Source organism: Cavia porcellus, unplaced genomic scaffold (genome assembly GCF_034190915.1).
Source record: "Cavia porcellus strain 051 isolate PalLab524CR breed Dunkin Hartley unplaced genomic scaffold, mCavPor4.1 scaffold_2, whole genome shotgun sequence".
Classification (NCBI taxonomy): Eukaryota; Metazoa; Chordata; class Mammalia; order Rodentia; family Caviidae; genus Cavia; species Cavia porcellus.
In genome coordinates, this window is record NW_026947485.1 from 101093772 (window position 1) to 101111659 (window position 17888).

Here is a 17888-nt window from a genome sequence, read left to right on the forward strand (position 1 = left end):
GGAGGCCACTTGGGATGTCATTTGGACAGAGCGGGCAAAGAGCACTTCTTTATTCTTTCTCTTTTTTACACCCAGACTCCCCCAAAATCAATAAATCTGTTCTTTGCTTATTTTCAGAACTTTACTTCAATATAAGCAAGGACTTTCCTTCCAGCAACAAACTCGAGTAACACCATGTCAGGCGTATGTGTGTGTGTGTTTTCTTTCTCTGTTCCAATTTGAAAAATAATTGGAAATAATATCTGATTGATGTTCTTTCTCTCTCTCTTTAGCTAAAGATTTCCTAGATGAAAGACCTTGATCTACTGCCTTTCATGATTCAGCACTTGATTTCCTATTCCACGCAGCCTTCTATCTGAATGATTTCATAAAATGAAGGAAACAGTATTGTGTTCTTAATCAGAGAGAACTTTATACAAATTGGGTTCATTGACGGCTAGTTTGTACTGCACTATTACTGAAGCTTTTCTTGTGATTTTTGTTTTGCACGAAACAGCTCCCTGGCTGAGAAAAAACCCTCAAGCAGTTAAGAGACCAGGAAGGGAAGAATTGAGAATTAGTGAAGATTCAGACTATTTCTCCTGGTGGCTTCTAGGATTTTGTTCGTATTATTGTGCTATTTCTCTGTTTCTTTCTCTTTCCTTGGCTCCATCTTTGCTCCTGCCTAGAATGGTCGAATAAGAATGGTACACAAAGATGTTGAAATTGGCAAGCACTTTTCCAAAAGCCTTAAGAAAAATAGGGCGGCTGTGGTCCATTCTGGGAGGCAGCAAGCCAGTTTGGAGCCAGCTGTTGGCACGATGTGGTACAACCAAGACTACCACAGTGCCATGGGCAAGGAAAGAGTGATGTAAAGCTTTGGCAGCCACCAGGTAATTGCAGGAGGAAACTCTGGGATCCATGGAGAAACCAGAATTTGAGAAAGGCAGGAGCATAAGAAATGCAAGTGTCCCTGACAAAGTGATGACAGTCTTAGAAACAGAGAGACATGAAATGAATGTTTAATATTGTGGCCTGGGAACATGGCCTTTTCTGTGACTGGAACAATGCAGAATTAATGTGTATCTGTAAGAAATAGCATTAGGATTAAGTATTCTTCCGAGAGATGGGAGAATCAGGTGGTTCAAGTGGGTTTGCTGGCTTGAGCCAGCCCTCTGATGCCTGACCCATCCATAGGCAGGAAGGACATCCTCCAAGGGAAAGACATCTGTTGGCAGACAAAAGTAAAGATGTGAATTTTCTTTTCATTTCCTGAGAGAGCACACAATACTTTCAGTTCTCTCTTTTAATGCGACTCTGGATTGCTTTTTTCCTGACAGTTGCTGTAGAGATAGCATAGGTTTGCTGCTTGGCACGGAGGCTCTCTTTATTTCATTGCAATTAGCAAGGGTAATTTTCTGGCATGGCTCCGGAATGGTCCATGAGGGGTTTTCATGTCTGAAAGCAGAGGAGAGCTCAAGGTGAGATCCTGAGCTTCAGCAATGAAGACAAATTTGAATCTGGAGCTGGAATTGTGACGCTAGGGCATGAAACAGGGCTGCTTGGGTCTCGGGCAGAAGTGCTACTTGGATTCCTCTTGATTGTACCTCCTGGGGCCCTGGTCAGATGGGCCCACAGGAACTGGAGGGAATCATTCAGCTGTTTAAGGAATTTGTGTTTTAGAGAGCTGCATTGAACAGGATTTTGCTTTTAGATCATATGTGCTCCATTGAAGAGTTTGACGTTATTACCTGCATTATAATATCAGGTGGACCTCATGCTGTTTGGACTCTGAGCAGCTCTGGTCTAATCCTACAGCTTGACTAAAAGCTCTGTTTGCTTTCTTGGACCAACAGGGGCCACAGAACCAATCTTCTTCCACCCTAGTATTCCAATTCCTTCTGTACTGGGGAAGAATATACGACTTAGGCTGGACCAGTCACTATACTCCATTCTTCTGGTCCCTTGACTGATCTGGACGTGGTGATGCAACAGGGGCTAATCTGAGTCTAAACAAAGCTGAAAGATTTAAAGAAAATCTACTATCTCTAATTGTGGGGTTAGGATGACATGAGCCCCAGAAGTACCGTTGTGGTCTTGGCCTTGTAGAGAACTCAGCTGGGAGAACAAAGCCAGCCTGGATAGCAAAGGATGTGGAAGGGCATGGCGAATGTAGCTTTTATATCCTTACATCCTTTGTCCACATGCACCCATCCTGTGTAACCTCCCAATTCCCCCCATCAAATATCCTCTTCTCCCTTTTAGCATGTTTGAGTTCTGCTTCTGTCCTTGTTACCAAGAAAGCTTCAGTGAGTAAGAAACTCTAAGGTTTCTTAGGAGCTTGAAAAATTTGAATTTTTAAAACAGCTCTCAGTTTTAAAGTATTATTCCTTAAAAATGACACTTCTATGGAACAGAATGTAAGGAATTCTGCAGGTACCATCTGAACAGGGATGGTGCCTCAAGTATTTTAAACATTGTTCCTTTGATTTATTCATGGTCAAATGTGTATGTGATTCTCTGTAAGCCAGTGGGAGTTTTAATTGATAACTATAAATTCCTTGTAATATTTTATTTCTGTATAGACATAAAATTTCTTCAAAGTAAGGGGAATTATTATTAATGTATTTAGTGTTTTTCTTCTTTCATAAACAAAATGCAGAGGCTTGAGAAAATGTATAATTAAAAAAAATAATTTCAGTACCAAAACCTTAGTATCAAAGGCAGTTAATAGCCATAATGATGTCCAGAAGTACTAGTTGAAGGTTAAAAGCAGGTTATCTCGGGGCCCATCTTTTCCTTTAAGATTATTTTGCAAATTAAATTCTTTGAAACTGTATTTTTTTCTATACAGTTTGAAGCAAACTGCAAACCTGGAAAATTTTAAGTTTAAAAATTATCTACAAAAATCAGTCTTCTGGCCAGTCCTTAGGAATTGTAAGTGTGCTTTGTTGATCTATATGTATTTTCTTCTGTTCAATACTTTTAAAAGAGAAATTCCAGCCCTGTTTTCATCCTGAAAAATCTTCCTTGATTCTGAGGTCAATTCAACACCCCACTTTTTTTTCAGCTTTGTTTAGACTCAGATTAGCCCCTGTTGCATCACCACGTCCAGATCAGTCAAGGGACTAGAAGAATGGAGTATAGTGACTGGTCCCACCCCACTTTTTTTCTGGCCCCACTTGTGAAGAACCATGTCCTCAGCATCCAGTCAGAGTCCCCCACCTCTCCGAATCTGACATTGTTTTGGTGATGAGTTCAAGATATTTTTGGACCCACACAGTCTGTCCCTAGGGTTAGACTGAAACTCCCAGGAGGGATACTTGCTTTTTCCATGAATTTGAAAGACCAAAGCCTGAAGCTATGGAGGAATCTACTGAAAAATAAACCAAGCAGAAGAAAACATAGCTGGGCAAAGAAGCGCGGCCTAGAGGAGTATACCTCTGGGAAAGCTGGCTCTGAGGCTATCCCTGGAGTTTTTCAGTTATTTGAGACAATGCATTATCCTTAGAACTTAGCAAAGGGTCCTGGTGGCTACATTGTGACAGGTTACACATTAGGAACCATTGTAATGCTTACTTCTGGCAATGTTTCTGGATATGCTGTTTATGGTCCCGTGCTGGGCTGGGAATCCATGCTTTCTTATTTGAGACACAGATTTAGCTACTCCTTTCTTGCTTTCTGCAGATGTACTCCATGTTTTTATTGGGTTCTTTTGGTACTGGGGATTGACTCACGACCTTCCGCTTACCAGGCAGGCACTTTAGCCACTGAGCTAAATCCCCAGCCCCCTGTACCGTTTTTTTTTTTTTTTTTTGAAAACAGCAGCAGCAGCCAGGGACCCTGAAGATGGTAAGATAAGCAAATCTAGCTTGCCCTTGCAGTGGAAATGACAAAAGTTTGGAGCATCTAAGTCAGACTCACTAAGACAGACACTCAGTTGGTCAAAGTCTCAAGTTATAAACATCTGCTGTGCAACTGGAAATCAATCACTGGGACCTGATTTGTCATTTGGTTTGTAAACAGAGGACATCATTCAGTTATTATATGATCCTAAAAGTAAAAGACCTGCAACACATAGAAGTCTGTTCCACCAGGACTGCCTTTGTGTGCCATGGACTACTCGGATTCTGAGAAAGACTCGGCCATTTCTTCCTTGACTGGTGCTCTTGGTGGGTTCTGCAGAGTACCCACATCTGATAACTGAGCAGGGAAGCAAACATCTGGAAAAGCACAAACAGGAAGCAAAGCACAAAACAGAACAAAATAATTCTTTAGTTATAGCTTTGCAAGTGCCATAGATATGAAAACTCAGCCCACTGGTCAAATTCATTATGGTTTCTGTGCTATTCAGAACCTTAACCTGAGTGGTGAAAAGTTTTATTTTTTATGAAATACTTTTTATTTTGAGATAATGATAGTCACATAAGTGGTAAGAAACAATATAGATGGATATTGTGTACTGTTTACTCAGCAGTAGTATCTTATATGACTATAGTACATCATCACAACCAGGGTACTGACACTGGAACAACCCATTGAATTTATTCAGATTTTACTCTTTACATGCATGTCTTTGTCCATGCTTAGTTTTAAGCTGGCGGTAGATTTGTGTGATGACCAAAAGAGTCATGTTATAGAATAATTTTATTGCAATGATCCTTGCTCGCCTGAAAATTGCAACCTGACATTTTTTGTTGTGTTCTTTTGTGTGATGTATCATTGTATGGGAACCAAACATTTCATGAAACACAATGCAAAAATAGAATTTCATTTTCATTACAAAAATTTTCATTCCAGCTCTCCTGTTCTTTCCCAGATCCACATGCACCAGGCACTGCTGGAGGTTTGGCTGTGGGTTCCACAGTTAGGTTCTCTGAGATGAATATGATATGGGGGATCCCACATCTGGGAGAAACTTTCCCTTAGATTTCTTTGCACTGATCTTCCTCTTCATTGGTGATTAATCTTAGCAAAACTGAAGACCTCTTCATGTTGAAATGTCAATACCTTTCCCCTCAACCATGCTCCTCATCTGTCAGTTCACTTGGCTTAGCGTCTTCACATTTACTTAACTTGATGCATAGTAATAAAGGAACATAATGAAAATTCCTTTTAAACAATTGATTTTCTTGTGCATGCACCTAAATGGTCTGCAGAATGCAGTTATTTTTAGTCTGCATCATTTTCTGGTCATTTTTTCAGCATAACATAGCATAAGAAAATGCCAGGAATTTTCTCAGGGATTCTAAAGATCACTGCACGTGTAGTAAACAAGCAGGCAGCTCCATGATGGCGCTTCCTAACCTCATCCTAAAGCTTATTTCTTTGTATTCTGTAGTCACCTTGGCCTGTATTGACTCCCTGTTGAATAGGCCCTATTTGTCAATTATTTAACACCTCCTTTGGGCCAGCCATTTGCTGGAAACTTAAGATCAGATAAATAGATAAATAAAAACTACCTCTACCCATAAAAGAATCACACTGCTTCTCTTCAATGGTTATGACATGCTACTATGACCCTCCCTTCTCCACAGGAAACCTGTGATTGTCAGGAGCTGGGGAAGGAGAAAGTGTCAGGAAACTCTCGTAGAGCTGGTCATACTCAGTGTTTTGACTTTTAAGAGTACATTTTAAAAGGCTCAGGCTCTGAAGAGAGAGAAAGGCATTTGAGGCAGAAAGAAATGGTGAGCCAGGTCCCAGCTCCAGGAGGGAGCATAGAGTGCTCAGACAACAGTGTGTAGATCAGAGATGCTGGAGCAGAAAAGTGAGGGGGACAAAGGAAGGGGTCAGCAGGAGCCAGCTTGGGGTTTGGGACATATGACTTGCTATACTACATGGTCAAATGTAGAGAGAAGAGTCCTGGGAGGCAGAAGTGACTCCTTGAAGATGTAAAATCTGCTCTTGAGGCTGACTGGCTCTAAAGCCAAGACCTCACCTATCTCCTTAAGTGAGACTATGGGGTCTGGAGCCCTGCTGGTTGTGCCTGGCCTGGAGGATCCAGCCTCAGCTCCATTATGCCTTCAAACAGCTGCTGGAGCCTTGAACATGCCATTTTGGAGAGTTAAAGGACTGGGATCTCTAACTTCTAAATTTCCTCTCAGAACTGTGATTCTTTGATTCTCCATGGTTTTACAATACCACAAAATGAAAAGGTCAAGAACAGGATGATAGCAGATGCATTATGTTGCTGTGAGCACTTTATCCCCTGCCAGAAGCTTCTGTGTACAATGGAATCCAAGGATCCTAACACCTAGCTTTCTTCCCAGCGAAGACAAGCTCTATTTGATTAGAATGCCTTAGCCTCATTCAATTCCTAATTGATTTGTCACAGAAGTAGAGTCGAGGCTATAGATAAATGGGAAATCTGAAGTGAAGTAAGCATGGTAGGTGGGGGTTGCCTGAAGGAACTACTGTCACCTATGTAATTTAATCCATTTGTGTCTTAGTGGGAAGGCACACTCCTTAGATGCCATGGCATTCATACTGTGTGAAGACCGAGAGATCACTCTAAGGGTGTCCACCTCACCTCCTCTTCACCTCCCCCTGGATAAGCCTGGGGCTGAATTTTAGCTGACTTGGCTTGGTTGTGTTGGGAGCACTGTCTTGTGTGGTCCTATCCGGAATGTCCAGGGGTGGGCTTCTCAGACCAAGCTTGGGAAGGAGACCCAGAAGATCCTGGTTCTCTCCTGTCACTGTCTTACCAAGATCTTTTTGATTCCTGTTTCACTACTGTAAACATTCATCTGTGGGCCATTCCTTCAGAGCCAAATGTCATAGGACTATGCTTGTGTTTTGATGGTTATTGGCACAGTCAATGGAGAAATGTCCTAGGTGCAAGTTGAGGAGAGGGTAGCCAAAAGCCTTTCAGGGGGCAGTGGAGTCACCTGGGGGCTTTCATCATCCATTCTATCTTTCCAGGGCAGCACACTTGGTGGCGTGTGGTTTGCAGTTGGGAAAGAGCTAGACCCGGGTGGCTCAGCCTAAAATGGCACCCAATCCTGCCAAGATGTGATCAGGAGTCTGCATCCTGCTGAGTCTCAGAGAAGTTTTCTTCTCTGTTATATGACTGGATGTCTCTCCTAGTGACCACTTTTAGATAGATTATGCCCATTGATTGGTCTTGCGATGTTTATCATGCAACCACATACTGATAATAGGTGCGGTGCCTAAATGGGGTGCCCTCTGTGGACCTGAGAGTCTCACAGTGCTTCTGAGATGATGTACTTCTGCATACAAGGGATTCTTAAAGACACGGCTTCTGGGAGCTGAGGGAAGAGCTGTTGCAGATAAAAATTTAATCATCCAATGAAGTTTTGCATCATAGATGTGGACAAACAGGGCCTTACCTGGGTTGCTGCACAGAAGGGACATGGTACAGGTAATTTCCCATAATATTCAGGCTCCTCAGAGTAGAAATCTGGCCTTGGGTCTGTCTCAGTGTGAGACACTTGGAAGTATAAACTCAGTACCTATCTAATTTCTGTTTCTATACATCGATCACATCTACCCGCACATCCTCACCAGCTCTCTCCTTTCCAACCACTATTTTTGTCTCTGCTTTCTAAAGCAAGGTAGGCAGAGACTTTGTCACTCAGTGTATAGCCCTGCAGGTTAATGGAGAAACTTCTGACTTTGAAACTAGCTGGATTTACAATGGGACAAATCAGAGTTTCACTACGTGGAGCTTCTGACCTGTGGACAGTTGTCCTTCCAATGCAGCCTGCTAGATGTGTCTGTTTATCATTTCTGTGACACAGATTTTTTTAGATGGAATTATATTTCTCTAAGGGTACATGTGCGCATTATAGAATGCTTAAAGATGACATAAAACCCATTAAACAGCTCACTCTTGTACTTTTCTTTCATGTTTTGATCCATCTGATTCTTATATCTTTTGTTAATATATTTGATAGCATCTCCTACATACTGTCTAATATTCTCCTTGAATGTCCCCGTCCCCTTACTTATTCTGTTACCTGTCAGGATTCTTTCCCCCACTCTGTGCCTCCTAATGCTGCTCAAAATCTTACTCTGCTTGGTGCATGTGTTTGTGACCTTTCTTGCCCTGTCATCCCGGCTCCGTGGGGTCCCACTCTGAGCACCTATAGTCTCTTAGTGTCCTGCCCTTGGCATCCCCTTAGTATCCCCATAAGCTATAAGTAGCTTGTAGTGTTTTCAGTTTTGCCCAAACCTCTGGGTTCTCTGGGGTCAGGAGTCCAAACTTCTACTTCTCTGCATGTTCAGTAGCATCTAACATTGGACTCGCAAGTGAGGTCCTCAGCTGGGTGTGTATGCAAGGCTCTTAGTAAGAGATAAAGAGTGACTACAACTACTCATAAGAACACTCTCTTTCATTAATACTGACCATTTCAGTAGCAGCTGTCTTTTATATTCCCCTGGTAAAAGTTAATGCACCTCATGATTTTTATTCCTGGGAAAGCTGATCACAGACTTTGCTAAACCCCATGCCCTTCATGCCATGTTGCAGGGGGCCTGGAAACAAACACTTCCAAATTATTGCTGTTCGGAGTCATTATTCTTAATGTGTACACACCGGAGCTTACAACCGGAGGGGTTTCTCCAGCAATCAGCTCTGGTCTTTTCCACTCTTTCTTGCCAGATGTGTGAAAAGGGGCTGGCAGTATACAGGATGAATTCTGAAGGTTTGTGACCTTTTGTGGGATAACCACTTTTAAAGACCTTCCTGCAACTGTAGAAAAAAGTGACAGAGAAAATGTGGCTACCAGCAGCCTTTCAGAGATTTGTGCTCCCTCCCGCAGCAGGGCAGACCTTCACCCTTATTTTTAATGATCTGACCCAATGGAAATCTCCTGGTTACAAAGACACTGTCTTAGAATTTTAAAAAACCTAATAAATAATTTGTTATAACTGCAGGGCACCACGTTACCATGTTACTTATTATGGAACTAGGATAATATTTAAATTGCTTATTTACAGCATTAAAATAAATAGTGTTTTGGGCATTTTTTTTTTCTTATTTTGCAGAGCAGAGGACATGGGTTGTCACTCGCCTCCCTTCCCCCGTGGCCCTGGCCTCCTTAGCACACCCTTCTGTCTGTCCTGCAGGGTCTGGGTTCTTTTCCCAGCTGCAATTACTCCATTATGCTATTAAAGTTCAGAATGTGCAACATGCCCGACCCCTGAGGCATTTGCCAGTCATTTTTTTTTTATCTTGTCTAATACCTGTGGCTCCCTGTCTGTGTTAACATTTGACTGCAAGCATTCTGTAGGATCTGCAGGTTAGCTGTCCCTTGAAGGCCACTGGTCTCAGCACCTCTTATGGCCACTCATCTGGCCCCTCTCAGATCTCTGAGGGGGGTGGAAGGCAACACAGTGAATGAAATATCAAGCACATCAGATCAAATGGCCCCCTGGCCCCCCAGGTAAGGAGCAGGCTGGGGTGGACGGCTTGGAGCAGGCTGCTGTCCTTCCTTGTCTCGCACGGGCTGGGACCCTTGTTCTATCAAGTGCCCCTCGCTTAAGCCCCACTAATTGGGTAGGATTGCTGCCGTCTGATGAGTCATAATTAGGACGAGGCGGCTCCAGTAGGAGCCTTCTTATCGGGTGAAGGGTCAGGGACTAATGACTAGCAGAAGGTAACGGTTTTGTTGATGCCTGTAGTCTCTGTTGGAAAAGAAAAAAATCCAGTCCTGCCGCATTTCTTCCGGCGGCAGGCACTGAATCTCTCCCCTCATTTGATTCAGTGACCTCTCAAGTGCATCACCGCCCCGAGGGCTCGGGCCGTCCAGCAACTGTTAAGCCCCTTGGGTTGATAATCTTCTCCCACATTTGCCCTTAACACCAGACGCACCACCATTAGCCGCAGCTGCACTGGTGCTCATTAGAGGCGATCGATAGGGAGCCAGATAAAGAATGCCGCTGCCCTCGGTGGCTGGGTTACTGCAGATTTACAGGCGTTCCCACGCAATGCCTTCCTGTCAGCCACGCAAAACAGGGGCTTCGGGAAAAAGAAAGAAAAAAGAAAAAAATGCGAACGCACAGGGGAAAGTACATATTTACCTTCTTGGTCTCGGGATGTTAGGAAATCTATAGGAAATTTTACTTTAACCGTGATGTGAGAACGCCACATCTTTGCCTCGCATTGCTCCTTGAATCAGAAAGGCAAAATAAAAATGTTTCCTAATAAAAGCAAGCCTGGCCCTCCCTACCTGGAGCTGGAAATCACTGGGGTCAGGGCAGGAGGTAGGCTGAGGTGCAGCGCTTTTCACCACAGTAGCCTGGGAAAGCCTGTGGTGGTTTTTGGCGTCCTACTTCTGACCAGAAGGTGCTGCCAGCGAGCCTGCTAACTCCTGCTAAGGCTTCCTTTCCAGGTTGGGGAGCTCGGCCCAGGCCCAGGGGGAACTGGAAGAGGGCGCGCCTTGGGAAGAAGGCTGGCATTTGCTCTTCTCAGACTTCCACAGGTCAAGTACCCTTCAGGAAGAACTGAGCCGTGCTTCCCTACGTGGGTTGAGTGGGATCAGGACCCTGCCCTGGCCCCAAGGAGCAGCCGTGGCCTCGCCAACATAAGGGGGCAGCAGCAGGTTGGGGGGCCAAACGGGGTAGGGGTAGGTCGGGGGTGATTCCCGCCTCTCCCTCCTGATTGGGCTCTATTCCTTGTTCTTTGCTAAGTTGGGGTTCTGGTAGCTTTGGCCTCATGGCTGCCATCTCCGCTTGTCTTTAGTACTCACCTTTCCTTGAAAAAACTGCATAAGTGTCAAAATAGGGAAGATCTAAGTTTGGGATGGGAGACATTCTTTCTCACTGGGCATCCATACAATCCCAGAACTCTGGGAGACTGAAGCAGGAGGATTTCAAGTTTGAACCCAATCTGGACAACTTAACTGACTTAGCCAGACTCTACTCAACTGAAAACTACTAGGAAAGACCCGGCAAGCAGCTTCATCGCCCCCAGCTCCCCAGCTCTGAGGGCCTGGTCTGCGGACAGAGTGTACATTTAGATCCCACCAGCAGTAACACCGGTAAGGACTTTCTCAGATTTAAAAACAAAAAATCCTGAAAAAATATACTACTGGTACTCTTCCTGAGAAATGAACTGACAATGCACTATAGCCAGTTGCAGAAGGAGGGAAAAATAGCAATGAGAAAAAAACAAAAAACAAACAACAACAACAACAACAACAACAAAAAACCAAAACAGTGATTAGCAAAACCAGCAAGACATGTAGTGTGTAGATAACCTGGTCCTGTGATTAAAAAGCAACCCCAGTACCAAACATAATTATTGAAAGCAAAAATATGTAATTTAAGAAAACAATTTAATACCAATTATCTAGTTAGCTGTTTGATAATAAGCAAAAATTGGCAAATGAGGCAAGAAGGGAAGAAATAAATATATGTTAAATTTAGATTTTCATTTTATTTGGGAAGAGACATTGGATGATAGCAGTTTTTAGATGACCTCTGTCTCTTTGGAAGACATAGTTCAAGCCAGCCCTTCCTTCTGTGGAGTCCTATTTATGGAAAATGTAGGCAAAATGTTGTTTCCCCCTCCGTTTTGCAGCTCTAGAGATTAATCCCAGGCCTTGGCACTGAGCTCCATCCCCAGCACTTTTTATTATTTATTTGGAGATAGGAGTCTTGCAAGTTGCTAAGTTGCCCAGGCTGGGTTCAAACTTACAATCCTTCTGCTTCAGTCTCCCAGAATACTGGGATTATAGGTAGGCCCAGCTAGAAAGAATGTCTCCAACTCGAAATTTAGGTCTTTTCTGTTTTTACACCTTTACAATTTTTGAATGCTATCTCTATGTTAATGGTACCTAGGAAAAAATACAAGATTTTGAAAAAAAGGAATATAAGAATAACCATGCATGAGATAAAAATAAGATTTACTCATTGTGAATCATTAAAGAAAAAAAATCTAAAAAAATTTTTGCAAAAGAAAAGCAATAAAGAAACATTTTAAAAATGAGGCCCAATGGAAATAAGTCCAGGACTGCATGTGAATATATCAAACTACTTACGCAACAGTCTTGCAGTCTTGACTGGAGGGCAGGGTCATTCCCAATAGATTTTAATTTGACCCTGCTCTTCAATCAAGACTGGAAGTTGTCATGTAAGTCGTTTGATTGTGAAAGAGAAAGGGGAAGAAACTATTCAAAAGGTAAAAACAACTGGGATGGGGGAAAAGAGAAAAGATAGAAGGGAAAAGATTACGTATATTGTATATATGATATGTATATGGTATCATATACGTCATATATATGATAAATAATTACACTATTAATCTTTAGTCATCAAAAAGAATGGTTTGTATTTTCATTGTTTGATCATTTTTTTCATGCCCATATCTTGTAATCTGAGCAAGTACTTTGAAGATAACAATATGCAATATATCAACCACTATTAATCTATTATTTTGTTTTGACATTCTTTGTCATTGTTTTTATTCTTTTTTGATTTTTAAATAAAAATATTGGTTAGAGATGTATCTAAAATAAAAGGACATGGAAAGTTTGAAATATTATGGGTGAGACAGAAGGACAAAACTTGAACAGTGGAAGCAATCTTACTATCAACTAGTGTTTGAGCAGTTTCAAGTGGTTCATTCTGGAATTTACGGAAAGAAGAATTCACCACAAATATACATGAATAATAATCCCTCTATGTAGTCTATAACTATTAGAATATATAAAGTAAAAATACAAATACAAGAAGAAATTGACAAAGTCATGATTAACATGAGTGACTTTAGTATATACAGAAGTATAGGGAGAAGCTGGCCAAAATTAGTAGATAAAAATTGGGCTTCACATAAATAGTGCTTATTCAGTATTTATTGAGGTTTAGTGACTTCGGTGTCATCCAAAGAAAGAGAATAATGAATATGATATATTTGTGGAAACTGATGACTAAAAAGTGAGAAAAAATATAATTCTCCTTAGGAACAAATTGTACAAATATATTTACAGCTACAACAAAACAGATGTGTACTTTAATAACAAAGATGTAACAAAAACTGAAGTACACTTAAAATATTAAGATAATGTTTACCCAGTGAATATTAGAGAGAGAGAACCAGATGTCTAATTATCAAATACTTAAAAAAATAAGATCGTTTCAAAAATTAAGAGAGGAAGCCCAAAATCATTTCAGGGTTCCAATACATCCTATTAAATATGTCCATTTTAAGCAAGAATAAATAGCAATAAAATATTTCTAATATTTACCCAATTTAATGATTTTACACTCCTAGAATATTAAGTTTAAGGATGTTTAAAAAAGAAAATTGTAAAGATAATAACAGAGATATTTATGAATCAGAACACAGAAAAATAGTAAGCTTCATAAATTTAAGAACTATAGAAATAAACATATACACAAAGATTAACATCAATAAATCAGAGTTAGGCATAAAAATGGGAAAATATATATATGTGAAATGAATTAATGAACATAGTTGAGGAAAATGGAAAAGAAGATGTTATCATTAACCTGATTGTAATAAAAACTATTAAGAAATATTATACGTAACTCAGTGGTAAAAACTCACAACAAAATAGATTTTTCTGAAGAAAATATGAATTTTCATGTCTAACTTAAAAAGAAGCAAATACATACAGGTTAATAACCATGGAGAGAAATTTCAAAAGTTCTTAAAGTTTTTTGTTATTTTGTTTTTTTTAAAGAGAAAACCAAACCAAAACAAAACAAAACAGTAAAAGCCTACAAGTAATACAGAATTTCAAGAGAAAAAATATACAGTAAGAATTCACTAGTTAATAGATTACATATTGTCATCTCAGAAACAGTTGTCCAGGTTACAAAATTAAAGCATACAAAGTGAACATTAATACAGTGAGACTGCAGATGGTTCTGTTCAATGATCCAACAAATACTCAGTAATATGGTTTTCTATACTACATACTTAATTATACTTGCAGTTATGTCCTTTAGATCACTTTCTTTCCTTTCTTTTTTACATGAACAGTCACACATTTTGGGTTCCATTGCTCCCACAGTTCTTATAAAAAGTTCTTAAAGTTTAATTGTTATAGCATTGTAATACTTTCAAATAATTTCTTGTGTTAGTCTCTCTGTTTTATTCACTATTGTGGTCATTTTCTAGAATAATTTTAGAATTGGGAGAGAGGAATTTCCATCTTGTCAGAACAAGTGATCTTCTTGCTATTTGAAAGACTCAATACCATAGGGAAATAGTGTTTCCTGTGTATTTTACAGAGCTAGCTGAGGATTGAATCTAAAACCTGAAAAGTGAGGGAAACTCCACATCCAACTCACCAAAAGACAAAGCTTGGGCAGTGACTGGGATGGCTCCCGGTGAGATGAAGTCTGTAGTCATTGAATCAAAGAACAAAAAGTCCTAAATAATATATATCACACTGCAAACAACAGTTTCATATGCCATATAGATCCATTCTAGGAATACAATAATGTTTTAATATTCAGAAATCTATTAATAAAATATATCACATCAGTAGATTAAAAGAGGAGAGACCTCAATGACGTCCCAGAGGGCACCTGATAAAATTCTACATCAATTTCTGATAAAAACTTAATAAGCCAGGAATAAGAAAAGGGTTCTTTGACATTAAAAAAGCCAAAAAAAAAAAAAATGAAATCAGAACTACAGTCCATTTAGTGAAAAGCCTCAAAAGGTTCTTCAGGTGAAGCCCCACAGGTGAGGAGGTAGTGATCACCATTATTAGAACTACTGCTTTGAATGTTCCCACAGGATGTGGAAATAAGATTAGAGAAAAAATAAAAATATGCATATGGTATGACTGCATGTCTAGTTCTAAATGAATAGTCTAAAGAAAGTTGCTTGCAGAATTTCTTTTGGCGGTAGAATGTATAAACCAATGATTTTCCTATATTCCAATAATAATTGGTCGGAACATGAAAAAAGGACAAGATTTCCAAGCCACAAGCTCAGTGTAACACACTATATCCTCCAAGTTAAGCTAGTCCTGAGCACCTGACATCAATGTGAAGCACGTGTAGTCTGGAGATCTGTTAAAGGAGTCTTGAATAAAGACATGGCTCTTGATTCTGAACGGTGTGCAGGGAGTTGATACACTCAATGGGAGCAGAAGGGCTAATCAACTTAGTTTTTAGGACAGTTTCAATCAGAATGGAAATGGAGGGAAAACTCTAACATCCTAGAATAGTCAAAATTTTTAATTCTCATAGAGAGGGAGAAAAGTAGATAATGATTAAGGGGGAGACAGGTTGGGGTATGGGTAGGAATGTCAACAGGTGGATGAGAGGGAGGAAAGAGAGGATGCATGCCATAAGATGACACCCCTGCTTAGCAAACACAGAATAAAAGACAGAGAGAATGTAGATTATTTAGCAAATGAAATTGAGCTAGCAGGTTGATGATTTGATAAAGAACCCTTTGTCATTCCCAGATGACAAGTCCTTTCAGTAGATCAATGAGGTGGGTGTTAGAGGACAGGAAGAACATAGAGAACAGGGTTGCACATATTTCTGCTTTCTAGGTAGGAAGAAAGAAACCACAGGAAAATTATTAAGATTAGTCTATATAAATATTTGAAAATTCCTGACACTATGTCACACCCTCAAGAATCTTAGCTGATAAATGGGATGACATTATAGCCTGTTGCTACATCAAGGTTTATTATTGTTAGTGTATAAAATCCCTTGTATAATTCACTATGTATTTAGGAAAAAAAATGCCTTAAACTTTGTAAAGACATTCACTGAGTAACACCTACAAATGTTCAGTAAACGTTTGAAGAAATGTTCACACAGTTACGAATGAAGGCAGTATGATGTCATTAATGAGAAGTAATGGTGGCTGATCAAATTAGGAAAGACCATTGAAGAGGTAATGCTCAGTGTTGGTAAGGTTGGTAAGGAAAACAACGACTCTTGAATTTTGTGTGTAAGATTTTCTGGACAAAAAATTGATAATATGAATTAAAATCTTAACATTATTTAGCCATGTGACCCTGTAGTTTCAACAGCAGGTATTTGTCTCACACATACAACGAAGGCTGCACGGAGTTGTCTGTACAGGGGCCTGTGTGGTGCTCTCTACAGCAGTGAGAAATGGGAAAGGGCATAAAAACTCAATGAGAGTAAAGGGGTTAAATAAATTGTGGCCCATTAAAAGCAATGGAATACTAAGTAGTCATTAAAAACCATGTTCTCAGAAACTATACAAGCATATGCAAGAATATTCACAATATATTAAGTGATAAAAAGTGGGTTACAAAATAGTGTAAGCTTTAATTCTGATGCCATAAAAATTGCAGATGCCTAGATAAAGGACGGAAGGAAATATAGAGGTGTTCTTTCAATCTCAGGATTATGAATAATTTTTATTTTCTTCTTTTTCCTTTTCTGAACTTCTTGAAATTTATGACAACATTGTGCGCGTAATACACAAATCATCATAATCATCATAAAGCATTTTAAAAGCCCCACAAGGAAGTGGCATAGGCCTTGTTTTTCAATGCCTGTCTGAACAGTGTTTCTTAACCCCAGTGAAGATTAGGGATCAAAGACAGTGGTTCCAGGAAGGCTGAATGTCTGTCTGTCTGTCTGTCTGTCTGTCTGTCTGCTGTCTGTTTATCTGTTTTTCTCTTTCTCATATTCTCTCTAACTCTCTTTTCTCTGCTGGAGACATTTACTTTCCCCTAGACTTTCCAAAAAGAGGTGATTCTCAGCGTCCTGCTTTTGCCTAATTACATTTCCTTACCTAAAATCTGACTTATTCTTTGCAAATTGGACGTATTTTCTTTTGCAGGTTTCTGGCATCCGGCTTAATTTCCTGAGAAAGCCATTTCCAAGTCATAGAGAAGTTCACTGTAGTCCTTGGAGTTATGATGGAAAAAGGATGAAATGTAGGTAAAATTTTGCTATGCCTTCCTGAGATTCTGTTCAATCCTGGGGATTTACGTCGGTCCCCAGTTTAGCTTGGCTGTTTTGTGCATGAATGTGAATAAACTTGATAGCTTTCCTATCAGCAGATACCTCATGTTAGGATTGCTAGATATAGCAAATAAAAATATAGAACACCTAGTTCAATTAGATTTTAGATGAATAAGTAACTTTCTTAATGTAAGTATGTCCTGAATAGTGCCTGTAATAATATACTCATACTAGTAACAATTCCTTGTTTACCTGAAATTTGAATCAAGAGGACTTCCTATATTTTATGTGACAAGCTTCTATCCCAGAGGCCTTCAGTGGGCCACATGCCAGCCTTCTTGTGGCCAAAGTTGCTTTGTCTATGCGCGAAGCAGTTTTCATACTTTTCTTGCAGATGGGTGGGCTGGCCAGGACCTTGGTCTTTAAGAAAGCACAGTCAGTCCCTCTGCCTCCTATCTGGGTTCTGTAGTGAAGAGGTACAGATTCTCTATCAGAAAACTCAAGACTGATCATTCTTCTTAGTAATCTAAACTTCTATAGATGGTAATTTTCCTAACCAGGGAAATAACTGAGAAGTGGATGAATCAGTTTGCAGTTTTATCAGTAAGGTAATGCACTGGACCAGGGAGGTCAGATAGTTCTCTTTCCAAGCATATTAGTGCTATAAATGCCCTTCCCTTTGACAGCCTCCTGAAAGATACAAATTCAAATCTGTCCTTCCAGATACACCCAGAATACTGGGAACCGCGCAGCTCCTTCCCAGTTCATAGATCTTGGTTTTTAGTATTTTATTCCTTCTATGGAGTGGACATGGTGAAGAAAGAAGAGTAGCCTAAATTAAGCAAGAATAAGGGAAATGTGAACACAATAAAAACCATTGGTACTGAAATTTAGCTGGCATAATTATTTCTAGTTATTTTAGAAATGGTTAGGAAATAAATGGAACTCCTTACGGATCACATTAGGATTAAAGCCAGCAGATTATACTTTGAGTTTACAGAATC

At 40.0% G+C, this 17888-nt stretch overlaps 1 long non-coding RNA gene across 1 annotated transcript in view; it reads left to right on the forward strand.

Annotated features, from left to right (window-relative positions):
- LOC134472755 (uncharacterized) overlaps positions 1 to 16856 on the forward strand; it is a 52036-nt gene extending 35180 nt beyond the window's left edge. Inside the window, exon 3 of the long non-coding RNA XR_010042713.1 lies at positions 16760 to 16856. This is a non-coding gene — a long non-coding RNA (uncharacterized LOC134472755). The remainder of the gene's footprint in view (positions 1 to 16759) is intronic.
- The last annotated feature ends 1032 nt before the right edge of the window (positions 16857 to 17888 follow it).